Here is a 27,708-nt window from a genome sequence, read left to right as displayed (position 1 = left end):
GGGGGACCCTTCCGTCTCAGATGCGGACGAGAGCGAAGTTGAATTTTTGCGCAAAGCAGAACCCTCCCCTCCCCCCCGGGACGGTGGGCTGGGAGGCGGTTCTGTCTCGGATGGTGACGTTTGTTCCCCCGGGGTGGATTGCTCTCTTGGCCTGCTGGTTCCAAGTGGCCAGCGAGTGGGCGGAGCCCCGTGGGCTTCTGGGGGCCCTGTGGAGTCAGCTAGGCTGACCCCGTCCCTCCCTGCGCCACGGAGGCGGCGGGGCGGGGGGATTCGCCCTCCCCTTGTGCATTCCCGGTGCTCGGGGGCTGCGGGGAGCCCCTGGCTCAGCCTCTGCCTCTGCTTGAGTCTGATTCGGTGACAACACTTTGCATTGCAGCATTTCCACAAGATACCCTCTGAGCGCATCAGGAGCGAGTTCATCCGCTTCAGCATTGCTCTCGTCCTTGGGGGGGGCGGCATCGACCGCCTCTGAGTCTGCGCAGCCTGCCGGGCATGCGCAGGCGGTGAAAGCCGCCGGAGGCAGGGCATTGGTTGGTGTTCCATCAGGCCCTGCCAGGGTGGGCTGGCAGCCCGCCCTGCTTTGCTCTGGGGGGGCGGTGTCCACTGTGGGGTTTTTCATCACCGGCGGGACCTTGATAGGGGCGGTCCCGGACGCCCTCCTGCCACCCCGTGCGGCCAGGGAGTAGGGCGGTGATGTGGCTCTGCGAGTCAAATCTCTCTCTCTGCCTCACCCCTCCCCCACGTGGGGGGAGGGGGGTCCCTCGCAGGTCTCGCTCCGATCCCCACTGGGTTTGCAAGCCCTTCCGGGACCTGCGTCAGCCGCAGCGTCCTCTGCTCGTGCTGTAGTGGACAGCACTGCTGGGCTGCTGGTGGGCATAGGTTCTGCTGGGGCTGGTTCGACCCCACCGCCCCTGCTTCCCGCAGATGCCGGGGCTGCGGCACGAGAGGACGCTGAGGTGGTCACTTTTAGTGCAAATGGTGATGCGGCCGGCGGGAGACCTGTGGTTTCCTGGGGCTGTGGACCCTCCTCGATGGCCTTGCGGACACTCCCCCTGTGTCAGGTGACCGTGCGTCCGAGGAAACATGGGCGATTCTGGCGCGAAGTCAAAGCTAAGGTTGAGGAAATGGTTGATTGTGCCTTCACGCAGCGTCTCCTGGATTGCGGAGATGGCTCCTCTGGCCCTGCTGATGCTGCAGGGGGCGTGGTGTCGGGTTGTGTTGAGCTGCCTCCCAGTCAGGCATCTGCCTCTGTCTCTGTAGGGCCCACAGGACAGGTCTTGGCAGGTGCTGCAACCTTACCAGGGGGTACCTAGGCTTTCCCTGTGCTTAGGGGTGTTACTCATAAAACCTATCAACCTGTATTGTTTAAGGCTATGAAGGAACTCTGTTATATGGTTATTGCAATATGGTCGGGGGTCTGTTGAAGTCATGCAGCTGCTTCAAGTGCTTGCTGCTGATTTGATGACACCTTATGACATCTATGCTATGGCACATATTCTTTTTCAGCCTGTGGAATTCGACATTTTTGAGTCTAAATGGACTCAGTTGGCGGCCAGGGCAGTGGAGTGGAATGCTATGCTGGATATGCAGGATCCCAGGCATGTGATTGGCACTGATGTGCTGTTGGGCACAGGCAATTATGCTGGTCCTAATGGGCAGGTTGGCTTCGATCCCCTCGTGCTTGACCAGTGTCAGACAATAGGCATGGCAGCGTTGGTTCAGAGCATAGAACTGGCTGCTCCAAAGCAGTCGTTTGCGACCGTTGTCCAGAGGGCTGATGAGTCTTTCCTATAATTTGCAGGGAGGCTGACTGCCTCTGGAGAAGCAGGTGGCAGATCCTGAGACAAGGAAGCTTGAGATTACAAACCTTGCGAGATGTAACTGCAATGACGATTGTAGGAGAATCATAGAGGTTCTTCCTGGTGATCCTTCTATCTCCCAGATGGCAGAGGCCTGTGCAAAGGTAGGCCCCTCAGGTCATAAGATGGCTGCCTTGGCTACTGCTGTGCAGCCGATCTGGGCAGTGTTGCAGGGCAGGCAGTGACAGCAGGGGAATGCTCAGGCCAGCAAGAAACAGGGAAAGAAAGCACAGAAGGTCAAAACTCCCTTGTTTTTGTGTGGTCGGTGTGGAAGGCTGAACCATATGACAAATGTCTGTAAGGCGACTGCTAATGTTAATGGCCAAGTGTTGCCGGGCTCAGGAAACAAGAAGCGGAGTGCGAAGGGGAGACGCACCCAGACACAAGCTTCTCTCCAGGCCCCCTGTTAGTGTTCAAAAACACATAATCACAGAAGCGATTATATGCGGTGCTTTTTATTGAAGAGCTCTGGGAATCGGGGTGATTTCCACCCAAATCTGATTCCGACCATACATTCTAGGTGAACGTGTTTTATACTCTATATCATTATATAACTTTCATGATAATTATCAAACTTATATTGTTCTATTGTATACACAGATTTCAGCTAAACATAGCCCCCTTTAAATTTCCAACATAGTTTCTCACGATTCTTCTTATGGTTATATAATAATTACATTTAACTACTAAACAATCATCACATCTAACAATTATATCATTTATCATACTGCTTACGCAGGTGCAGTGATCTGAGAAAATACAAGGCCTAATATTTTCAAAGACTATTTTTAACATTTTCCAGGGCTCCACTATCACCCGGAGCCGATGGAGGTCTGTTTAGCCGGCTTGCAGCCAGCACTCGCGGCTCAGCAGGTGTTGATGTCTGCACAGCAGCAACAGTTGTCTTAGAATCTTGCAAAATACAAGGTTTCCCTGGATGCCTTTGGTCCCTTGGGTGAGAGCATGAGTGCTCTCCTTATAGGGAGATCTAGTGCCACCCTTCAGGGCATCATTGTGCACCTCGGACTCATTGATGCAGATTTCACGGGACAGATTTGTGCCATGGTCTCCACACCCACCCCTCCGTCAGTATCCCGAAAGGGATGCGGATTGCTCAACTTGTGCCTTTTAAGTCTTCTGTTCTCAGGACAGTTGACCGGTCACATGGAGACGGCGGCTTTGGATCCACTGGGCCGCTTCAAGTTCACTGGACCACTGTCCTGACCAAAGAACGTCCCAAGATGCTTTGTACCCTGTCCATCCTTGGTGTGATCCCGCCAGAGATCCACCTCCGTGGGCTTCTTGGCAGTGGTGCAGACGTCACAGTTCTCTCCCTTGCTGCCTGGCCCCTGGAGTGGGGGCCACTGCAATGAAGGGCGCAGAGTGTCCTACACCTCCTATATGGTGGCTGGTGGACAAACCCGTCTGGGAGAAACAGTGGCCCCTCCCTCAAGACAAATTAATTGCCCTTCAAAACCTGGTGCAGAAGCAGTTAGACCAGGGTCATCTGGAGCCTTCTACCAGTCCCTGGAACACTCCTGTCTTCTGCATCAAGAAAAATCTGGGAAATGGAGGTTATTACAAGACCTCTGAAAGGTCAATACCATGATGGAAAGCATGGTAACATTGCAGGTAGGCATGCCGTCGCCTACCATGCTTCCCGCAGACTGGCCAGTCCTCATTGTGGATCTGAAGGATTGTTTTTTTACAATTCCTTTGCATCTCGATGACAGACCAAAATTTGCCTTCTTGGTGCCAGCAATTAACAAAGCTGAACCAGCACAGTGATATCAATGGAGGACTTTGCCCCAAGACATGTAAAATTCTCTGGCCATATGCCAATGGTATGTGGCCCATTCCTTGTCTGGAGTTTGCAAACAGTTTCCTGATGCCCGTCTGTATCATTATATGGACGACATTTTGGTGACTGCATCCACCCAGGATGAGCTGCTGAGGATACAGCCTCAGTTGCTCGATGCTTTGCATTCTCATGGGCTGCAGGTGGCTCCAGAAAAGGTTCAACAACAACCTTCTTGGAAGTATTTGTGGGTCAAAATTCTGGAACGGACAATCCAACACCAGGAGGTGCAATTTGTGCATTCAGTGAAGACACTGAATGATGCCCAGAAATTGGTAGGTGTTGTCACTTGGTTACGGCCATACTTGGGACTGATGCACAACTGTCTCCTCTATGATTTGTTGAAAGGAGACTCTGATCTAAAGTCGCCCCGCACACTGACCCCTGAGGCACGTCAGATGCTGGAGGTGGTTCAGCGAGCTGTTTCTGCTTGCCAGGTTTATCGCATTGATCTCTCCGTTGATGTCACTGTGATCATTACCACTCCAGATTCGCATCCCACAGGCATCATTGGTCAATGGAGTGACAAATGGTCCGATTCCTTGCACATCTTGGAATGGGTTTTCCTGCCCCATCAGCCACAGAAGACAGCAACCACATTGTCTGAGCTAATTGCTCACTTGATAATCAAACGCCAGCAACGGTGTTTGCAATTGATGGGTGCGGATCCTGCAAAGATAATACTCCCGGTACAGCAGGAGGATTTTGACTGGAGCTTTACAAACAGTGTGTCCCTGCAAAGTGCTTTGGTGTATTGCACTAAATAGTTTATTTAGTTGTTGTGTTGCACTGGGTGATGGGAAATTTTTACTGAGTATGTTATGTCACGTGGATGGTTATTTCCCCTCCCTCATCACCTGGTCTCTCCCTCACACACCCCCCTGCCAATACACACTGGTGGTCTGTCCCCTGGTTACCCCTCCCCTCACCCTTCCCCAATGGTATCCCATTGGCTGCGGTCCTCTTTCCCCGCCCCCATCCCCTTGGGTATAAAACTCCACTGCAAGGGTGCCATGCTCTCTTTTCTACCTGGGTGGTCGCCGCCACCAGAAGTGTCCTGTCCCAAGCCAATAAACAGGATACTCGTCCCCACGTGGAGAAGAGCGCTTCTCGTCTTTTATTCTTGTCTATGTAAGACCGTGGGGGCTAGAGTCTGAGCTGGCCAGATTAGACTCATATAACAGCCCAGAGACCCATGGACTCTTGCAGGTGGCGCCCCACGTGGTTGTCTCCCACGACAGTCACGAAGGAGCTGTTAATTTCACGCGAGTGGATTACATTAGCTTTTAGGACTTTCACCTTCCTCTGGCTTCTTTGTCGCGTTTTTGTCGGCAAGAAGGCTTAGAGGGTGGGATCGGGAACCCTCCGCGCCCACGTCAGACCGATTCCAGATGAGGACTTCTTTACAGCTCTCCCAGCCAGCCAAAGTCCCCAAGCGGGGTGAGTATTCCCCACGAGTGGTAGTGGGACGCCGGAGGGGCCCCCAAAGGGTGGGGGTGAGCTCCCGGTGCAGGGAAAATCCGGTCCCAAGGAGGGTTTGCAGTCCACCCGGGTGGAGCGGCTCAGGCGCTCCGGCAGCGCCTGTTCGTGGCTCCAGAGGTTGTGGGGTTCCATCAGTTAGGTTCCCGTGGCCTGCGGCTCCCAGGAGCGGCGGCACTGTTGTGCGTGGCGTGATTCAGCAGCGCAGGCGGGTTTTGCGGTAATACCGGTGCTGCGCGCGGGATTTCAGCGTGGTGGTGCGGGAAGTGGCAGTAGCCACGGCTCGCGTTTTTGCAATGAGTGGTTGTGCCTGTGCAGTGGTGGACCCTGGCAAGCGGCGGCGAATCAGAGCAGGCAGCTCCGAGCACCTGCGCGGCAGCCCACGTGGCGCGGGGGAGCCGGCAGCTGCCGCCCGCCATTTTAAAAAGCCGCGTGGTTTGTACGCAAGCAGTTCCATCTCTCCCCCAGAGGAGGGGGGGAGGCTGCCTGGATTCTTTCTCGGATTGGCTGTGGACTCAGTGCTTTCAGTTTTTGTTTGTGCTGGCTGTAAAGAAGGTAGATTGAGTGCTGCAGAGAGCAAATAACATAAGAATGGGTGCTAAGTTTTCTGCGACACAGGGAAGCATTTATACCCTAGTTTTAGACACCTTAAGTAGTGGAAACGTTACGGTTTCCAAAGCAGTTTTGAAACGGTTTGTTCGCTGGATATCTTTTCATTTCCCTCAGTTTACCCAGCAGAATGTTAATTCTGTCTCTGCCTGGGACAAAATTGGAGCCTTGTTAAAAGCGGAACAGGGCGAGGGGACAGTGTCTCAATTTTTTCCTGTGTTCCTTGGGATTTGCAAGGACAGCCAGAGCAAATCTCCCCTCCCACGGCTTCTCCTACCCTTCCTCCCAAACCCTCTGGCCCTGAACTGAGAGAGATGAGCGAGGCTCCCTGGCAATCACAGGGTACCTGGCACTGCCACTGTTTCCCTGGCCTCCCACCTCCCTCTCAGTACCCTGGTTCTGGCAGTTGTGCGTAGGCTGACAGAGCACCTTCCCTGCACCCCTCTAACCTAGTTCCTGTTACCCCAATTTCACGTTCCGACCCCCCCTATTCCCAAAATGGCCACGACCACATGGTTGGCATTCAAGATACTGCTGACCGCATGGCTGGAGCCCAAAATGGCAGCATCCACGTGTTTCAGCCCTCCACTTACCCTTCTTCTCCCCACAATCCCTTTCGCCCACCTGTCCCCTTCCCCAACCCCTTCCGGTCTCACAACCCCTTCCTTCCCTTGGATGCTCCTCTCCCTCCCTTCATGTCCCCTCCCCCCATTATGCCATCCTGTGACCCCGCCCCTGGTTCCCATGGTTGCCCGGCCCCCCTGCCTGTTCCCCACGCCCCCTTGCCTGGGTCCCAAGAGGGTGGGGCCAAGGGCTGGCGGGGGTGGGCCCCTGCCTGGTTCCCACGGGGGTGGGGAAGGGGGAGGGGATGTCCCCCCTCCCAGTTACCAAGGTGCTGGTGTGGGGGGGGCAGAGGCAGGGGGTGTACCCCCTCCCAGTCCCCATGGGGGTGGGGTGAGGGGTGTTTCACCACCTGCTTCCCAAGGGAGTGGGGCTGGGGGAGGGGGTGGTACCCCTGCCGTGTCCCACGGGGGTGGGGCTGAAGGGGGAAACCCTGGGGTCCAAAACCGGGAGGAAGAAGTAATCCCCTTGGTGACCCCTGTTCAATACACAGGTGGTAGGGCTGGTCCTAGAACCTACCAGCCCTTCTCATATCACACAAAGCGTGAGTTATGTAAAAGTCAATTAGAATTTGGGAGAAATAGTGAAATTTTTAGAAGCATGATGAGAGTTACATTAACATCCCTTGAATTTGTTCCTACTGACATCGTAGATCTTTTCCGGTGCCTGCTTACCCAATCAGAGTTTGATCTATGGGAAAGCTCCTGGAAGAGATTTCTCAGGGATCTCGTGGAGGAACTTAAGCAAACCCCTCAGGGTGCCAAAGATTTAGAAAATAATAACATTACTTATGAACATCTATGCGGCGAGGGGGAGTGGGCTAAGCCTGAGGACCAAGCTCAGGTGTTGTCAAAATTCATTCTAAATAAGATTTCAAAGGCTGCAGATAAGGCTTTTAACCAGCTACCAACTGTTGAAGCTAGTGGTAGTTTCCTTGACATTAAACAGTCTCCTTCAGAAAGTTTCTTGCAGTTTGTTGACCGACTCCGTTGAGAGACAAGTACGGGACCCCAAGACACAAATGGAGATAGTGAAAGAGATGGCACAGAGGAATACCAATGAAGTCTGCAGCAGGGTGCTCCTGGGACTGCCTCTCAACCCCCCACCTACACTGGCAGAGATGATCGAAACCTGTGCTAGGAAGGCGGAACTGTTTGCTGCACGGGAGGCGTGGTCAAGGCTGACAAACCCAGAGACGGTGGCAGCTGTATCTCCAGGAGCGAGGAGGCAGCAGATGTCACCAGAACAACTTCAACATGTCATTTGCTTCATATGCAAAAAAACAGGACACTTTGCCCAGGACTGCCCCCAAAGCCAGCAACAAAAGACACCCTTCACACCAAAAAACTCCGATGCCAGCCCGTACCCGCCCCGTGCCACGACATAAATGCAGCAGGCTTCCCTAAGGGGAAAACCTCCCTCAGAACAGAAAAGAGGGAGGAAGGGAAGCGGGGTGAGGGAAAACAAAATAACCATTTACAGGATAAAATCTGGTGGTCTCACAAGTGTTTCAAGCTGGTGACCACCAAAGCTTTTGCTTTCAGGTCTACCCAGTGGACAGTCATTGGAGTGGACCTACCAGAGGACTCACAGAACTTGACAAAAGATCGCACAAGATTGGACAGTGAGTACTTTGTTATTGGGGACACTGCACACACACCCATGGAGATTGAGGTGGCTCCCATGACCATCAAAGGGGACATACCTAACCTCATTCTCCTGGTGCGCTGTCCACAGCCACCCTTCTATTTGGCCAAGGGGCAAATCATTGCCCAGACCATTCCTGTTCCAGCAGAAATTTCAGTAGATGACAAGGCACCAGGTGTATACTGGGCAGAAGTGGTTGGCGAGGACAAACCCATTATGGGATGCAACCTAATGCGTGGAGCAGAACATCTCCACGTGGAAGGGTAGCTTGACACAGGGGCAGATGTGACAATCATACCTGAAAGGTTACGGCTGTCACATTGGGATTTGCAGCCCGTGGCTGGTCAAATCCAAGGTGTAGGAGGATTCACATTGGCAAAGATATCAAAAAGCATCGTGCAAATCGAGGGACCAGATGGAAAATTGGCCAGTGTCCATCCATTTTTTACTAATTACAAAGCTCCCTTGTGGGAGAGAGACACCATGTCACAGTGGGGGGTCAAATTGGTCATCCCTAAGACACCCCAAGATTTTTAGAAGCGGCCACTGTGGAGCGCCCCACCCACAAGTTAACATGGCTGAAAAATGATCCAGTCTGGGTAAAACAGTGGCCACTCTGATGAAAAGTTAGAGGTGCTCGAGGAGCTTGTGGAAGAACAATTGGCTAAAGGACACATTGAAGAGTCATCTAGCTGCTGGAATTCCCTGGTCTTTGTAATAAAAAAGCCAGGGAAGGATAAGTGGTGGCTCCTCCATGATTTAAGAGAAATAAACAAGAGAATTGTGGACATGGGGTCTCTCCAACCAGGGATGCCCTCCCCAACGATGCTCCCCCAAAATTGGCAATTGTCTGTCCTAGACATCAAGGACTGTTTCTTCCATATTCCCCAACACCCAGAGGATGCACCACGGTTTGCCTTCTCGGTTCCCACCATCAATCGAAAAGCCCCAATGAAGTGCTACCACTGGAAAGTATTGCCACAGGGGATGAAATGCAGTCCATCCATCTGCCAGTGGTACATGGCTTCATTGCTGTCCCCCGTGCGTGCCCAGAAAAAAGAGGCAATCATCCTACACTACATGGATGATGTGCTTGTGTGTGCCCCCTATGACATAATACTCCAAGACACACTTGACCTAGTGGTTAAAGTTTTAACCTCTGCTGGATTCCAACTGCAGGAAGACAAGGTTCAGAGGATGCCACCTTGGAAGTACCTGGGCTTGGAAATCACTGCACGGACCATTGTTCTGCATAAATTGGAAATTAAGACTGATCCCAAAACCCTAGCAAAACTCCACTCCTTGTGTGGGTCTTTGAACTGGGTCAGGCCTTGGCTGGGCCTCACCAACAAGGACCTAGCTCCCCTTCTCAATTTACTGAAGGGAGAGAGAGAGATAGCCTCTCCCAGGGAACTGACCCCAGAGGCAAAAACCGCCCTCCAAAAAGTGTAGAAGGCTTTGGCCAAGAGGCAGGCTCATCATTATAGGCCCGAGCTGCCTTTCGAATTCATTGTTTTGGGGAAGTTACCACACATACAAGGGTTGATATTCCAGTGGTTTGAAGGGCAAAAGGATCCACTTTTAATCCTAGAGTGGGTTTTCCTCTCCCATCAGTGATCCAAAACTATCACACAGCCACAGGAGCTGATAGCTCAGCTGATTTGGAAGGCCAGGTTAAGATTGCGTGTGCTAGCTGGTTGCGACTTTCAGTGTATTCACCTTCCAGTTCACCTTGCTAAGGAGGGAAAGAGCTCTCCCGAGAGGTTGACCAAAAAAAGGTTCAAGGACCTGCTCCAGAGCAATGCCAGTCTCCAGCTATCCCTGGACAGCTACAGTGGACAGGTATTAGTCCAGGCCCCGTCACACAAGCTGTTCAATGAGGAATTCCACCTCATTGCTCCTGAGAAAAGGAGTCGTAGGCCACTCAAGGCGCTTACAGTGTTCACTGATGCGTCCGGGGCATCCCACAAGTCGGTGATGACTTGGAGAAATCCTCAGACCCAGCATTGGGAAGCTGATGTTGAGTTTGTGGAGGGGTTGCCCCAGATCGCTGAACTGGCTGCAGTTGTGAGAGCCTTTGAGAAGTTCTCGGAGCCAATTAATTTGGTTACCGATTCAGCCTATGTGGCAGGAGTAGTGTCCAGGGTGGAGCAGGCAGTTCTCAAAGACATTGAGAATGAGCATCTCTTCAGGTTGCTCTCAAAACTAATTCATTTAGTTTCGCAGCAGGAGCACCCTTTCTATGTGATGCACGTGAGGTCACACATCGATTTGCCAGGGGAGGTTGCAGAAGGTAATCACAAAGCAGATTCCCTTGCCACTCCAGCAGAAATGGCACGCCTTCCAGACATCTTTCAACAGGCAAAGCTAAGTCACCAACAATACCATCAAAATGTTCAAGGTTTAATCCGTCAGTTCCAGCTAACACAAGTCAGGCTCGAGCCATTGTAGCCACCTGTCCCAATTGCCAGCTTCAGGCAGTGCCATCCCTGGGTATTGGGGTTAACCCTCGAGGCCTTGGGAGCTGCGAGGTGTGGCAGACAGACATCACACACATTCCCAGTTTTGGTCGCATGAAATATGTACATGTCAGCATAGATACATACTCAGGTGCGATTTATGCCTCTGCCCATGCAGGGGAAAGGGCTGTGCATGCCAAACAACATTTGGTGCAAGCCTTTTCAGTACTGGGGGTCCCTAGGGAGATTAAGACCGACAATGGCCCAGCGTATGCCTCCAAGTAGTTCCTAGAGTTTGTCTAGCAGTGGGGAGTGGAGCATAAGACAGGCATTCCCCACTCCCCCACAGGTCAAGCTGTGATCGAGCGTGCCCACCATACACTCAAAGAAGTCCTGGCTAGGCAGGGCAATTCTGCAGCATGGATGACTCCACAACAAAAGCTCTGCAAAGCCCTGTTTACCATCAATTTTCTGAATTGTTCATTTGAAAACATGAATCCTCCAGTAATATGTCATTTCAATAATAACAACTGGTTTAAGTTGTCACAGCATCCACCAGTTCTCATTAAGGACCCAGAAACTTGGGAAACCAAGGGTCCTTATGAGCTCGTCACCTGGGGGCGTGGTTACGCGTGTGTATCCACCCCCTCAGGCCCTCGATGGATACCCCAAAAGTGGGTAAAACCTTTCGTCCCCAAAAATCCAGCTCCAGCAGATGGGGATGAGAAGTAAGCAGCTGTCACCTCAAAAAGAAGACGCCGCCAAAAAAAGAAGGAAGAATCTTCCTAAAAGAGTTAGCTGCATTCCAGCAGACCCATGAGCTTGAATATGTTTTTTAAAAAAATGTTTGTTTTCCTTTGTATAAAAGAAAATCTACCTCCCACCTAACCTCGCGATGAGCCCTGTCCGAGTTGTCATCCTGTTTGCACTGAGCAGTCTGACAGCTGCGTGGATCGTTCCTCAGCCACGCCAAAACATCTGGGTGACCCTGGCACAGACGCTCCAACAGGAAAATATATGCCTGTCCACAGCAGCAGCGAAAGACCCAATGTCTACCTGCCTGGCAGGGATTCCATTGCAAGCTGGAGAGTTCACAGACAAGTTAGGTACACCTATACCTCACCCAAGTCCCAAACCAAATCACACACAACCACACAATAGCCGTCACCAGCGAGCTGTAATGATTAAAAACCCCATAGAGGAGTGGCTGCCAAAGTTACCCAGAGCTGCTCAGGAGCCTCAAGAGTTAGAGCTGTTGGGTTCCTCCCCTGCACCATACTGCATACACTTCTTCTTTATCCCACGTTCCAACACCAAACCTTTTAACAACATTAAACAGTATCAAGAAGAATTCACTGCCAAAAGGTGGTGTAAGGTTTTAAGCCATGTTGCAGCAGACAATCCGTAGCATTCACATCCCAAAAGCCTCCCCAAAGGTTTGTTTTTAATTTGTGGAGATCGGGCGTGGGCAGGAATCCCTTCTCGGCTTTTAGGAGGGCCATGTACTATCGGGCGGTTGTCCCTGTTGACACCCAACCAAACCATGATTGGCGAGTGGACTCAAAAGAACAATTCGGTCAGCAAAATTCATAAGAGAAGCGTCGACAATTTGGACCCAAATTGTGATGCAGAAATCTTCCATTGGGCCAAGTCGAAAAGAGTTGCTGTGTCCCTGTTCCTTCCATGGGTTGCAGCAGCCAAAGCTCTAGGTGAATTGGGCCACCTAGAGTGCTGGGTAGTCAAACAGGCAAACTTGACATCCATGGCCATCAGCTCCCTCCTAGAGGACGAGGAGATTACCAGGCAGGCCACACTCCAAAATCGTGCGGCCATAGATTTCCTCCTGCTGCTGCATGGACACGAGTGCCAGGAATTTGAAGGACTGTGCTGCCTGAACCTAGCATCAAAAGCACCCAACGTCCACGTGGCTCTCCGAGAAGTGAAAAGCCTGATCGGACTTGTCAAGCAGGAATCCGAGGACTGGTTCAGTGGACTGTTCAAGGACTGGGGATTCTCGGGGTGGTGGACTTTTATAATTAGGACAATTTTGTTGTTTTTTGTTGTTCTTTTTCTGGTCATGTTAGCATTTGGTATTCTACGTCGCATACTTTTAAAGGCTATCAATGGTTTGGTCTCCAGTACCGCAGAAGTCAACTGCTCAGAGTTTGTGAAACTAAAGCAAATTGACAGGCCCACAAACCATGAGTGGTGGACAAATTCATAATCAGCAGCAGAAATAGTCCGACACATTTCCTTTTAATTTTAGTTAACAGAAAAGGGGGAGGTGTTGTATTGCACTAAATAGTTTATTTAGTTGTTGTGTTGCACTGGGTGATGGGAAATTTTTACTGAGTATGTTATGTCACGTGGATGGTTATTTCCCCTCCCTCATCACCTGGTCTCTCCCTCACACACCCCCCTGCCAATACACACTGGTGGTCTGTCCCCTGGTTACCCCTCCCCTCGCCCCTCCCCAATGGTATCCCATTGGCTGCGGTCCTCTTTCCCTGCCCCCATCCCCTTGGGTATAAAACTCCACTGCAAGGGTGCCACGCTCTCTTTTCTACCTGGGTGGTCGCTGCCACCAGAAGTGTCCTGTCCCAAGCCAATAAACAGGATACTCGTCCCCACGTGGAGAAGAGCGCTTCTCGTCTTTTATTCTTGTCTATGTAAGACCGTGTGGGCTAGAGTCTGAGCTGGCCAGATTAGACTCATATAACAGCCTAGAGACCCACGGACTTTTGCACTTTGGAAAACCTTTCGGGGCAAATCACTTATCATCTGCCCAGCCACAGGCTACTGCATATGGCGAAATTCACTCAAATCTCTTTGCGGCCCAAAAATAGTCAGGAACCTGTGCAAGGACCCACCGTCTTCACTGACGGTTTGGGGAAAACAGGAGAGGCCATTGTTAACTTGGAGGGATGGATCTGAGTGGCAGGTCCTGGAAAGTCATGAGGATGGGTCAGCCCAATTGGTTGAATTGAAGGCTGCTGTCATGGCATTTGAGAAATTTTCCCAGGAACCTTTCAATTTGGTCATGGATTCTGCCTATGTGGCTGACATCGCACAGTGTTTGGGTCATTCAGTTTTGAACGAGGTCAGTAATCCTGCCTTGTTTCATTTACTGAAGACCTTGTGGTGTGCCATTCAGGCCCGGGTTCATCCATTCTATGTTCTGCATGTGAGGAGTCACACCAATTTGCCAGGGTTTGTAGTGGAAGGTAACACAAGGGCTGACACGTTGGCTAACCCAGCCTGGGTTGCACCTCAGCCTGACACACTCGCGCAGGCCAAGGCATCACATAGGTTTTTCCATCAGAATGCACATGCCTTGCAGAAGCAGTTTCAGCTGACGCCAGCTGAGGCTCGTGACATTGTTGAGTCATGTGATGACTGTCACGCTCTTGCTCCGCCTTTGCTGGCAGTGGTAAACCCCAGAGGCCTTAGGGCTTTGGAGCTTTGGCAGACCAATGTCACCCAGATTGCCGAGTTTGGCCAGCTCAAGTATGTGCGTGTCACTGTGAACACGTTCTCCTCTGCAATGTGGGCTTCTGCTCACACTGGAGAAAAGGCCTGTGATGTCCTTGCCCACTGGAGGCAGGCCTTTGCCATTCTGGGCATACCTTCTGCTGTGAAAATCAACAATGGTCCTGCTTATGCATCGCGTTCCTGCAGTTGTGGGGTGTGTCACACAGGTTTGGTATTCCTCATTCTCCGACTGGTCAAGCTATTGTAGAACGCGCTCATGGTATTCTGAAGTGGGTTCTTCAAAAACAGAAACGGGGAATGCAGGGTGAAACCCCACACAGTCGGTTGGCAAAAGCTTTGGATGCCGTCAATCATCTCACTGTGCCACAGAACTCAAATAATCCTGTCATTTTGAATCATCACCTCTCGTTGCAGGCTTTGGACGGGACACATCAGCCTCAGGCGAAAGTTCAGGTGTGGAATTTGGTCACCAAAGAGTGGGAAGGTCCCTATGACCTTATCACTTTGGGGCGCGGGTATGCGTGCGTAGCCACAGATACTGGGGTACACTGGGTACCTTTGAAGTGTGTTCACCCTGACCTGCAACTGCAGAGACAGAATCCGGCTGACAGGCAAAATGGAAACTGTGACCAAACTGAAAGTCATCAAGTGGATGAATCGAGTGATGACTCAGATGCAGACGCGAGTGATCACTCCGATGATTCCTCCACGAGTGGACACTGAACATTGTTCATGTTTTCTTTTTCACATTGTTCATTTTTTCTTTTTCTTTTTAAATGGAAAAAGGGTGAGATGTCGCTCTGTTCTTCTGAGTTCTTTTAAGCCTTCTGATGTTTACATTCTTGTAACAAACTTTCTCAAGCAGTTTTATGTGAATAATTATTGTTTTACATTCTTTTCTGGAGGAGGAGAAATTTGATGGACTGTTGGTTTGCCCAGTGTCATTGGAGAGGTGGCACTGTCATCCTCCAATCCACTGTCACTTTTGAAAATCTATAAATGTTGGAGTCAGAAATTAAACTGCCCTTCTTTTTACCTTGGAGGTTCCAGTGTCTGCATTGTTTTCTTTCGTGTCCTATAGCCACAGTTGAAGATATATAAATTATCTGGTATCCAAGTATAATGCAAATGTTATGGAATAAGGGATGGAGATTGTATTTGGTCTGACTGAGGTAGAATTCATATTTCATTAGCAGCCCTCATAATGCTGTTCTTTGCATTGGTAGCTAGAAAGGTGTTGATAACACACCAGTGTTTTGGCTACTGCTGAGCAGCACTCTGTCTCTAACATTTCTCCCTCCTGATCAAGGGACTGGGTGTAGGCAAGGTCCTGGGAGGGGACACAACCAGGCCAGCTGACCCAAATAAACCAAAAGGATATTCCATACCATATGGCATCAGCTCAGATATAAAAGCTAATGGAGGAAGGAAGAATGGGGAGAGGGCATTAGTTATTCTACAATGTTTGCCTTCCAGAGCTATTGCTACACATGCTGAAGCCCTGCTTCCCAAGAAGTGTCTGAACATTCCTCACTGATGGGAAGTAGAGATTAATTTTTGCCCTTTACTTCTGCGTGTGCAAACTTTCACTTTATTTTCTTTAGTAAACTGCCTTATCTCAACTTACTAGCTGTTTTCAATCTTATTTTCTCTCCCCTGTCCCATTGGGAAGGAGAAAATAGAGCAGCTTAGTGGGCACCTAGCACCCAGCCAAGGTCAACCCACTACACTGTCCAAGACATAAGCAGCCCGTTTCTCCAGAAGAATGCTGTGGGAAGTGGTGTTAAAAGCTTTACTGAAGTCTAGGTAGACAACATCCATAGCCTTTCCCTCATGTACTAAGCAGGTCACCCTGTCCTAGAACAAGACCAGGTTAGTCAAGCAGGACCAACCTGCCTTTTCTAAACCCATGTTGTCTGGGTCTGATCCCCTGGTTGTCCTGCATGTGTTATGTGATGATCCCCAAGATGATCTGCTCCACTACATTCCCTGGCACCAAGGTCAGACTGACAGACCTCTAGTTCCCAAGATCCTTCTTCAGGCCCTTTGTGATGATCCCCAAGATGACCTGCTCCACTACATTCCCTGGCACCAAGGTCAGACTGACAGACCTCTAGTTCCCAAGATCCTTCTTCAGGCCCTTCTTGTAAATGGGAGTCACATTTGCTGAATTCCAGTCAACCAGAACCTCTCCGGTTAGTCAGGACTGATGAGAAATGATTGAAAGTGCCTCTGTGAGTACTTGTGCCAGCTCCCTTGGGTGAATCGTATCTGGCCCCATAGGCTTCTAAGTGTCTAAGTGGCATATCAGGTCACTGACCATTTCCCTTTGGATCCTCCAAGCAGTCACTGTATCACATACCCAGATCTTGCAAATAATTCAACATCTAGTTTTATACAGGACTTTGAAACTACTTGTTCACTAATAATAACCATCTCCACCACTGCAAGATGACAGCCTTGATGTGCAGTCAACAGTTATATGCACCAAGATTACTCATACAAATGCATGCCTGAAAAAGCAGTTAGTAGAATCTAATTTACAACTTCACCTTCAGAAATGCAATGCCAACTACTTACTACTTACACTGATGTAATGTCCCAGTCTCTCTGCAAGCCTCTCGAGTCCCTGGGCCTTACCCGGGTCGGCAGAGAGTGGGGGGGGTGACCCCACCACGGCCGACTGCAGGGAGACACTCTCTGTGCCCCGAGGGTGCTGAGGGCACTCAGGCTGTTTGCCTTTGCTGCAGCAGAGAGGACAGAGACGTCGGTGGAAGAGGAAAGGGGCCGACTCCCAGCAGGGGGTATTCCAAGGTTTTATTAAGGAGTCCCGAGGGAGCTCCTCTGCCTCAGGGGGTTCCTCCTGCCGAGAGCGCTGGGGGATGTTCGAAGCTTACATTTAAAAGGGGGAGGAAACTAACATAGATAAAATCCTACTGACCAATAGGTATCTCTGGGGGATGGGTGCTGGGGGGACAGACATACAAAGCAGCGTATGGGGCAGGACTTGGGGGGTTGACCCTTGGCCCCTGGCTAATCACTCGACAACTTGGACCGAAACTTCTAGGTAGGGGGCTGGGATGTCGAGGTGACTGGCAGAGAGCCAGGGTGGGGGTTTTGGAGATCTTATCCGGGAAAGGGATAACACAAGTACAGGGAAAAGGAGGGGGGGGGGTACAGTCTGAGATAAGCCATTTGGGAAAAACATGGGAATACAAAACCAACTACTCCAAGGTATTACAAAATATAAGAACGCACTACAACATCTCCCTCTTTTCGTTTAAATAAAAAAGGAAGAGGCGCCTAAACATTAAATTTCAGCTCGGAGTGCTATCAAGCATCAGCAAACCAAGGCTGTTTGGTAAATTCTGCAGAGGTTTCTGTCCCTTCCTCAGAAGAGGTGGGAACAGTCACCTGATTGACCTCTAAAGGGGAAATAGCTTTCGAGATCAGTTTGGTCACAATGCTCTTGATGATCCCAAAACTGATCAAAATAACAAGAAGAACAAGCAAAACTAAAAATACAGATTTCAAAATGGATTTGACCCAGCCCGAGAGTCCCCATCCCTGAAAGAGTCCATCCATCCAGTCCGCTGTTTCTTGCTTGATGTCTTGGACCATTTGTTGCATCTTCCCGATGATTTTGTGGACATTTTCAGCTTTGGATGACAGATTCAGGCAACAGAGACCTTCAAACTCCTCACAACGATGATTATGTAGCAGGAGGAGAAAATCAATTGCAGCCCGATTTTGTAGGGTGGCTTGCCTTGTTGTTTCATCGTCTGCCAGGAGGTCTGAAAGTGCAGCTGATGTAATATTGGCCTGTTTAGCAACCCAACACTCTAGATGTGATAATTCGCCTAGAGCTTTAGCTGCAGACACCCATGGCAAAAACACGGTGATCGCAACTCCTTTTGGTTTGGACCAATGTACAATTTCAGAATCGCAATTTGGGTCCAGATTCCTTAAATCTCTCTTTTTGCGGGCCGAATTGCGGGTGTTGGTTTTGGTTCGCCAATCCATGATTTGGGTTTTGTTGGGTGTAAACAGGCTCAGCTTTCCAATGGTGCATGGACCTCCGATTAGACGAGAGGGGATGCCTGCCCATGCCCTGTCCCCACAAATGAGGAAAAACCCCTTAGGAAGGGCACGGGGCTTATTATCAGGGGTAGAAGGTATTCCTACTTGGGAAATTTTCTTACACCAAATTTTTGCTGTATAATTCACTTTAAACTGTTTGACTTCATGGTACAAGTCTACTTGATCTTTTGGTGTAAACGTAAACTGAACACAATAGAATGCCTTGGCAGAACCAAGGAGTTCAAATTCTTGGGGTTCTTTTTCTGCTACTGCTTGTCTATCAATTAATTTTGACCAAGGGGATAACGGATTATATACTGGGGGAAGGGGAGCAGCTAATGTTGGCGGAAATTCATCATATTTAGATGGGATCCCCACAAGGCAAGTGGACATCGGGTCAGACACAGAAGAGGCTGACAGGCAAATGTGGTCTTGGTTGAGGACTCTGGCGAGGGTGGTCCACACATTTGCTTGGGGCTGTGGAACAATCCACATCTGACCTGGATGGACGGCTGTCAACAGAAGCAACGGAAGGATGGGGCTCATTCTGATGACACCAGGGCTGAGTTCAGATCAAAGGAAAACACTAAAACTGAAAATAAAAAGTGTTAGGGATGAGGTCCAGGTAACAACAATTTAACTTTAAAGAGTCTGACGGCGCTTCCTCCTCCAGCAGGCACTGGCTACCTGTGTTGCAGCTTTGTCCTTTGACACCTTAGGAATGTACGGTCTCACCCACCTGGAGGGGATCCATCTCAAGCCTGAGGGAGTGGATACGCACGCATACCCCCTACCCCAGACTACGAGCTCATGGGGCCCCTCTATTTTCCAAGTTTCAGGGTCCTTTATGAGGACCGGCGGACGGACTTTTAATTTGTGCTGACTGTTCTCATTAAAATGTCTTACAATAGGTGGGTTAAGGTTTTCAAAGGTACAGTTCAAAAAGTTCAGTGTGAACAGCGCTTTGGACAGCTGGATTTGAGGGGTCTCTGTTTTCATCACTTCACGTTGTCGGTGAAGAACCTTTTTTAGATTCTGATGGGCTCTCTCCACCACAGCTTGGCCTGTCGGGGAATAGGGGATGCCTGTTTTATGTTCTATTCCCCATTGCTGCAGGAAGCTCTGAAGGTCTTTGGACTTGTACGCTGGGCCGTTGTCTGTTTTGATGACCTTAGGGATTCCTAATGTGGAAAAGGCTTGCATGAAATGCTTCTTTACCTCACTGGCTTTCTCCCCTGTGTGGGCAGAAGCATAGATGGCACCAGAAAAGGTATCCACGGAGACGTGGACATATTTAAATCTGCCAAATGATGGGATGTGGGTTACATCTGTCTGCCACACTTCGCAGCTCTGCAAGCCCCTAGGGTTTGCACCTGCACTTAAGGTAGGTAGTGACTGATTTTGACAAGAAGGGCAGGTGGCTACGATGGCTTGGGCTTGTTTGTGCTTCAGATGGAATTGTCGGACCAAGGCAGGTGCATTCTGATGAAAAAATTGATGACTGATCTTTGCTTGTTGGAATACCTCTGGGAGCGGGGCCATCTTGGCTGTAGCCGCAAGGGCATCAGCTTTCCGGTTACCTTCTGCAATGAACCCCGGCAGGTCTGTGTGTGACCTAACATGCATCACATAGAATGGGTGTTCTCGGCAAGAAATTATTCTTACTAACTTAGAAAGTAGTTCATATAAAGGAATGTTGGAAACTTCTTGCAACACAGCATTCTCTGCCCTAGACACTACACCTGCAACATAAGCTGAATCAGTAACTACATTTAAAGGCTCGGGAAACTTCTCAAAAGCTCTGACTACAGCGGCCAACTCAGCAATTTGGGGTGATCCTTCCACCTTGGCAATATCTGCTTCCCACTGTTGAGTTTGGGGATCTTTCCAAGTTACCACTGACTTGTGAGATGCACCAGACGCGTCAGTAAAAACTGTCAGTGCTTTTAGAGGTGTCCTGCTCTGAATACTTGTCAGTGATAATGAAAACTGAACATCTGAATTGAAAATTTTGTGGGCCGGTCTGTGAATTGAAATTTGGCCTGTGTAGCTATCTAGGGCTAATTGCAAGGCTTCATTCTCTTGATAAAATTGCTCTAGCATTGCTTGAGACAAATGGCCTGATTTCAGGTTTAAGGAAATGTAAATGCAGTCAAAGTCACACCCTGCCAATTCTCTGATCCGTATCCTTGCTTTCCGGATCAATTCTGCCATCAGCTCTTGTGGCATTGTCATCCTTTTTGACCTGTTGTGACTGAGAAAAACCCACTCTATAATTAAGAGGGGATCTTTCTTGACCTGGTCCTTTTTCTTTGCCTGGACAGTTTCCCACTGAAAAATCATACCATGGAGATGTGGCAGTTTGCCTAAGATGATAAATTTGAAGGGGAGACCCTGCTGGCACCTGTGGGCCTGCCTAGTAGACATGATTTCCTGAACTTTCTCCAGTGCGGTTTTCGCTTCCTGGGTGAGGGTCCTGGGAGCACTAAGGTCATCTCCCCCTTTTAACAAATTGAAAAGGGGGGCTAGGTCTTCGGTGGAAATGCCTAGCCAAGGTCTCACCCAATTTAAGGATCCACAAAGTTGATGGAGATCCGCTAAGGTTTTGATATCATGTTTGATAGTCAATTTTTGCGGCACAATGGTCCGCTTTCCAATTTCAAGGCCCAGGTACTTCCAAGGTGGCATCTTTTGAATCTTTTCCTCTTGGAGCTCGAACCCTGCAGCAACCAATGCATTGATTGTCAGGTCAAGTGTGTGAGTAAGCATGTCATCACTTGGGGCACACACCAGGATGTCATCCATGTAGTGCAGGATGATGGAATCTCCTGCAGCTTCACGGACTGGAGACAACAAGGAAGAAACATACCTCTGGCAAATCACAGGACTGACTTTCAGTCCCTGAGGGAGGGTCGTCCAATGGTATCTCTTCATTGGGGCCTCCAGGTTAATGGTGGGAACCGAGAAGGCAAAACGCGGAGCATCGTCAGGATGTAGGGGAATGTGAAAAAAACAATCTTTGATGTCAATTACAGCTAAAGACCAATTTTGTGGAAGCATGCTTGGGGAGGGCATCCCTGGTTGTAGGGAGCCCATGTCCTCAATAACGTTGTTGATTTGACGGAGGTCATGGAGTAGTCTCCACTTGTCTTTGTTTGGTTTTTTAATGACAAAGACAGGCGAATTCCACGGCGACGTGCTCTCCACAATGTGACCTTTTTCTAACTGCTCTTGTACAAGTTCTTCAAGCGCCTTTAATTTGGTTTTATTGAGCGGCCACTGAACTACCCTTATTGGAGTATCAGTTTTCCAAATCAATTTTTGGGCATGGCGCACCTCAGCGACCGCTCCCCGAAAAACCTGCGGGTTTTCTGGGATGTCAATTGTGGTTCCCCATTGAACCATTAAATCTCTGCCCCAGAGGGGCTCTGTGTAGTCTAAAACAAACGGGCGAATGGAAGCTATTTTGCCATTGGGTCCCTCAATTTGAACAACGTTTTTTGACTGTCTTGCCAATTGAATTCCCCCTACACCTTGCACGTGTCCTGCTACGTTTTGCAATTCCCAGTGTGATGGCCACTCTTTAGATGGAATAATCGTGACATCTGCTCCAGTATCTAAAAGTCCTTGTATGGACTTGTACTCACCACCACGGTGCAACCCACATGATAGCTTGGGTTTTTCTTTTCCCAATACCTGAGTCCAGCAGACATTGGGACGGAGTTTACCTCTGAGGGTGTTTGCTTGCTCCTGGTCCCATGGAGGCTCAGGTACTGGGATGGCTTGGGCTATGATTTGGCCTTTGGGCAAGTACACGGGTGGGTGAGTACAGTGAAGCCATATGACAAATTGTTTCGGGTCTGATGATATGAGACCCGGAGGAATAATAATTTCTTGGGGTGTGTGTTTTGTGTCCCCAAGGACGACATACTTACTGTGACGCTTCTGGCAAAGCTGTGTCCAAGTACCTGGTTGTTCAGGGTTAACAGATATGAAATGCCAGTTAGTGTCTCTGAGATGAAGAGGTTCGGTCAACGCCAGCCTGTAAGGATTATGTGAAGAGTCAGTGGTTAAAATTGGTCTGGGATTATTCCAAGGAAATGAATGTTCTGTTTTGTTCAAAGCCAGTGCCTCGCTTGGCACCGGTACATCTTTTACACTAGATTTCTTTTCCCTCCCCCGTACTTGAATTGAGCCCACCCTATTTTTGTCATAGCGCTGGGGAAAGGAGCGCTCTTTACTCAGTTTTTTGAGAGGTGGTCCCTTGGGGAATTCTGGTTTTTAAGCATATTGTATTTAAAGTCTAAAAACTGCTTTTTCAGAGGGCAGTCCGGCATCCAATGCCCCAACTTCCCACAAAGATGGCAAGGTCTATTAGAGCTGGAGATTCTCTCTTGTGGCATCGTGACATGCTGGAGCTGGCTGGTAAATGGTGGCTCAGGGGTTTCCACTGCAGCAATCCTCCTCTGTGGTTTTGGTCTCTCGTCGTGGTCAGCGAGGGTGATAGTTACTTTCTTCTCACACACTTCAAGCATGGCCTGCAGCGTAGGCGTTGGGTCAAGAGGCAGGCTGAGGATAGCAGCTTTGCACTTCTCATTGGCATTTTCTTTAGCAATCTCGGTGAGGATTTCCATCCTGGCTCCTTCATTCTGAACTTGCAATTCAACAGCTTTTCTCAACCTTTCCACAAAACTCAAAAAGGACTCAGATGGAGATTGTGTTATTTTCAAATAATTTTCAATTGGAATACTAGGACGGAGCCCAAAGAAAGCTTTCTCAGCTGCTCTAGCACCTTCTCTGAAAGCCCTTGTGGGAATGCTTTCTGCCTGGATCACACTGTCTTCCCAACCTCCCTGTCCACAGAGGTGATCGAGGGATAACATATTACCATAAACATCACGAGCAGTAGCTTCATCAGCCCACAGAGCTGGTAAAATCGCTCTCAATCCTTTTTGCCATGCAACTTCCCACAAGAGATATTCAGAAGAGGATAACAGGCAGGAAAAAAGGTGTTTTATATCAGCAGGGGTTAAAATGTGAGCAAATAATGTAGCTTTAAGGAGCCCTCTAAAATATTCACTTGATCTCCCAAAATCTTTTTGGGCTTTGGCTAGTTCTTTAACAGAATCAACAGAAAGGGGGCTATAATTTGGCTGGAATGCCCCGTTTAAATCAGGGATATATGAGACAGGGGCAGCAGAAAAGGACTGTCCTGTTTCCGGGTTCGGTCTCCCAGCGACAGCGTCTCTTATCACACTGTCCTGAGCACCGGAGGGCGGGCCGTGGGGGGGGCGGAGGGAGCCCGCGGTGGGCGGGCAGAGCTCTGAGGGGGCGGGGGCGGCCGGGGCCAGAGCAGGAGGGGCGGCCGGGGCCGGGGGAGGGGCAGCCGGAGGAGGGGCCGGGGGAGGAGACGGGGGAAGGGCGGGAGGGCGGGTTTCGGGGGCGGGGTGCTCCGAGCAGAATGGGTTGTTGGGAGAGCGAAAGGAATTCTGGGAAAGAGAGGAAACCACCATTGCCACGTGGTGTCCGCCATTATGGTCCGGGGAAGTTACCGGGCGCGTCTCAGGGGAACCAAGGCGGGCACAAAGGTTGTGAGACACGGTATTATAACTTGGGGAAGCAGGGGGGAGGGTGGGATTTTGGGAATTCAGGGCAGAAGTGTCCGGGTTGGAGATAGAGAGCCTCGGGGGGGGAGCAGGGGTTTGTGCAGGGGCTGGGAGTGGGGAAAGGGGGGTGGGGGAGAGAGAACCGAACTCGGAGGGGGGTAGATCGGGTTTCTGGGGAACAGAGATATTGAAACTGTTGCCGGATGGCTGTTCTTGCATTTTTAAATTAAATTTTACAACATTTCTTATCTGCAGGGCTAAAAAAGCAAATTTTGACGGAGATATGTCTCCTGCTTTCCCTGCCTTCAATAATTCACTACCAATTTTGTCCCAAAAAGCCAAATCACTGAGATTTTCAGTGGACACGTCAGGGAAGTGAAGGAAAAGCCATCTGACGAACTGTTTAACATCTGTTTTTGAAAATCGGATTTTTTCACTCTTAAGAATGTTTAAGAGATGATAATAGACACCCTTGTGAGATACAGAAAGCCTAGCACCCATTTTGGCTCTGATTTTAAATTTGTATCTCAAATTTCAGCAACCCAGGTGGGGGGGGGAGGAGAAGAGCCTACAGCTGGCAGTCTGCCCACAATAGAGAGAAAAAAAAATTCAGCCCTCCGCGGCGGGGCTGAGAACAAAGGGCAGGGAAACACCCCCTCCCAAAGAGGGGAAAAACAAGAGAAGGGTAAAACTTACCAATCCAACTGCAGGAGAGGGGAACGAAAAAGCCTGGGATGTTGATTTCCACCTAAAGCTGACTTCTTAGGGTACATAAGAAGCTCCCAGCTTCGTCCACAGGAGAGCAACTCACTAAAACGGAGTGTGTTCTTCCGAGGTAGCTTGCCGGCCAAAGGCTTATCGAACAGACTGAAAGTATGTCCGAGCCCCTTTCCGTGGGCTCCTGGAATGGTTCCAGAGCCCCACGGCTGGGCGCCAAGCTGTCCCAGTCTCTCTGCAAGCCTCTCGAGTCCCTGGGCCTTACCCGGGTCGGCAGAGAGTGGGGGGGGTGACCCCACCACGGCCGACTGCAGGGAGACACTCTCTGTGCCCCGAGGGTGCTGAGGGCACTCAGGCTGTTTGCCTTTGCTGCAGCAGAGAGGACAGAGACGTCGGTGGAAGAGGAAAGGGGCCGACTCCCAGCAGGGGGTATTCCAAGGTTTTATTAAGGAGTCCCGAGGGAGCTCCTCTGCCTCAGGGGGTTCCTCCTGCCGAGAGCGCTGGGGGATGTTCGAAGCTTACATTTAAAAGGGGGAGGAAACTAACATAGATAAAATCCTACTGACCAATAGGTATCTCTGGGGGATGGGTGCTGGGGGGACAGACATACAAAGCAGCGTATGGGGCAGGACTTGGGGGGTTGACCCTTGGCCCCTGGCTAATCACTCGACAACTTGGACCGAAACTTCTAGGTAGGGGGCTGGGATGTCGAGGTGACTGGCAGAGAGCCAGGGTGGGGGTTTTGGAGATCTTATCCGGGAAAGGGATAACACAAGTACAGGGAAAAGGAGGGGGGGGGGTACAGTCTGAGATAAGCCATTTGGGAAAAACATGGGAATACAAAACCAACTACTCCAAGGTATTACAAAATATAAGAACGCACTACAACAATGTAACAAAATGTCTTAGTTTAAGATGAAAGGAATAAGAAGGAGGTGTCTTTACAAACAAACTGTGGGCCTGATGGTAGATAAGGCCAGATACGGAGAGGTGGAAGAAGCAATGAGTGGAACCATAAATTCCATAGGAATTCCACTAATTGACACAGACTGTTACTTACTCAAGACTGTGCTAAATCTCTTGATTTAGAGAAAAAGAACAGAGACACGAGGAAAAGAAAAGGCGAGGAGGTACACATTAGAAAGGGGGCCTGTATTAAACAGTTTGGGAAGCCTGCACCTCTCAAGTACCTCAGCCAATGGGGTAAGAGAGAGGGAAGTGCAGCTGGAAAATTAGGATAAAAAGGAGGCTCTGTCCTCTAAAAATTGGAGAGACCCCATGGGAAAGGCCCATGACCTCTCCAGTTCTTCAAATAAAGTTACAGGACTCCTCTGTTTCCCTTTTATCAACAAGTAGCTCAAGGGTTGGTGTCATCAGTGGAATTTTGGGTTCTTTGATCATGGGGAAACTTTTACGGCACCTGGCCTGATGGAACAGGATGGGCTCCATCTCTGTTAAGGGCAGAAGGATTTTAGCTCATGAACTGGCAGAACACACTGAGAGGGCTTTAAACTAGGTTTGAAGGGGGAAGGGGATGTAACTGGGCTCTCTGGTAGCAGGCCCAAGGCTGGTAAGCCTGAGTTAGGGGCGAAATCAGTAGCCCAGCTGAGGTGCATGTATACTAATGCACGCAGCATGGGTAACAAACAAGAAGAGCTGGAAGCCATGGTGCAACAGCAAAGCTATGATGTAGTCGCCATCATGGAAATGTAGTGTGATGACTCACATAACTGGAGCACTGAACTGGATGGCTACAAGCTCTTAAGAAGAGACAGGAAAAGGAGAAGAGGTAGAGGGGTGGCCCTTTATATTAGGGAGGTTTTTGTTGCCATGGGTATTGAAACTAGTGATGATGAAGTTGAATGTCTATGGGTAAGAATTAAGGGGAAGGACAACAAGGCTGACATCCTACAGGGAGTGTGTTATCATCCACCCAACCAGGAAGAAGAGGTGGACAAGTAATTATTTAAGCAGCTGGAGAATGTTTCAGGATCACCAGCCTGTGTTCTTGTAGGTGACTTTAACCTACCAGACATCTGCTGGGAACTTAATACAGCAGACAAGAGGCAGTCCAGGAAATTTTTACAGTGTGTGGAGGACAACTTTTTGTCACAGGTGGTGAGTGAGCCCACCAGGGGAGGGACTATGTTACACCTGTTGTTTGCAAATTGAGATGGGCTGGTGGGAGATGTGGTGGTTGGAGGCCGCTTGGGGCATATTAATAATGAAATAATGGAGTTCTCAATATTTGGTGAAATCAGGAGGAACATCAATAAGACTTTTACATTGGACTTCCAGAGACAAGACTTTGGCCTATTTAGGAGACTTATTCAGAGAGTTCCTTGGGAAGCAGACCTTAAAAACAAAGGAGTCCAGGAAAGGTGGGCATGCTTCAAAGCAGAGATCTTGAGGGCACAGGAACAGACTGTCCCTGTGTGCTGAAAGATGAGTCGACTAGGCAAATATCCAGCCTGGATGGGCAATGAGGTTTCGAAGGAACAGGAATAAAAAGAAGATGTATCATCTTTGGAAGGAGGGTCAGGTCTCTCAGGAAGAATTTAAGGGGGTTGCTAGGGCATGTAGGAAAAAATTAGGGAGGCCAAAGCTCAGTTCAAACTTAATTTGGCAACTTTTTTGAAGCATAATAAAAAATTATTGACAAATATATTAATGGGAAAAAGAAGAGTAAGACCAACCTTTGTTATCTACTGAATGTGGGAGGGAACTTAGTAACTGCAGATGAGGATAAGGCAGAAGTGCTTAACGCCTTCTTTGCCTCAGTCTTTAGTGGGAAAATGGCTTGTCCTCAGGACAACTGTCCTCCTGGATTGGTAGATGGTGTCAGGGAGCAGAATGGTCCCTCTGTTATCCAGGAGGAGGCAGTCAGAGAACTGCTGAGCCGCTTGGATGTTCATAAATCTATGGGACCAGATGGGATCCATCCCAGGGTGATGAGGGAGCTGGCAGATGAGCTTGCGGAGCCGCTCTCCATCATTTACCATCAGTCCTGGATCACTGGTGAGGTTCCAGATGACTGGAAGCTGGCCAATGTGATGCCCATTCACAAAAAGGGTAGGAAGGAGGATTCTGGTAATTATAGGCCAGTTAGCCTGACCTCAGTACCTGGTAAGGTAATGGAACAGTTTATACTGAGTGTCATCACACAGCACATACAGGATGGCCAGGGTATCAGACCTGGCCATCATGGGTTTAGGAGGGGTGGGTCATGTTTGAACAACCTGGTCTCCTTTTATGACCAGGTGATGTGGAGGCTCGAAGGT

Source organism: Agelaius tricolor, unplaced genomic scaffold, assembly GCF_023055355.1.
Source record: "Agelaius tricolor isolate 1412-34295 unplaced genomic scaffold, bAgeTri1.0.p SCAF_21, whole genome shotgun sequence".
Lineage (NCBI taxonomy): Eukaryota > Metazoa > Chordata > Aves > Passeriformes > Icteridae > Agelaius > Agelaius tricolor.
This window is presented reverse-complemented; position numbering follows the sequence as displayed.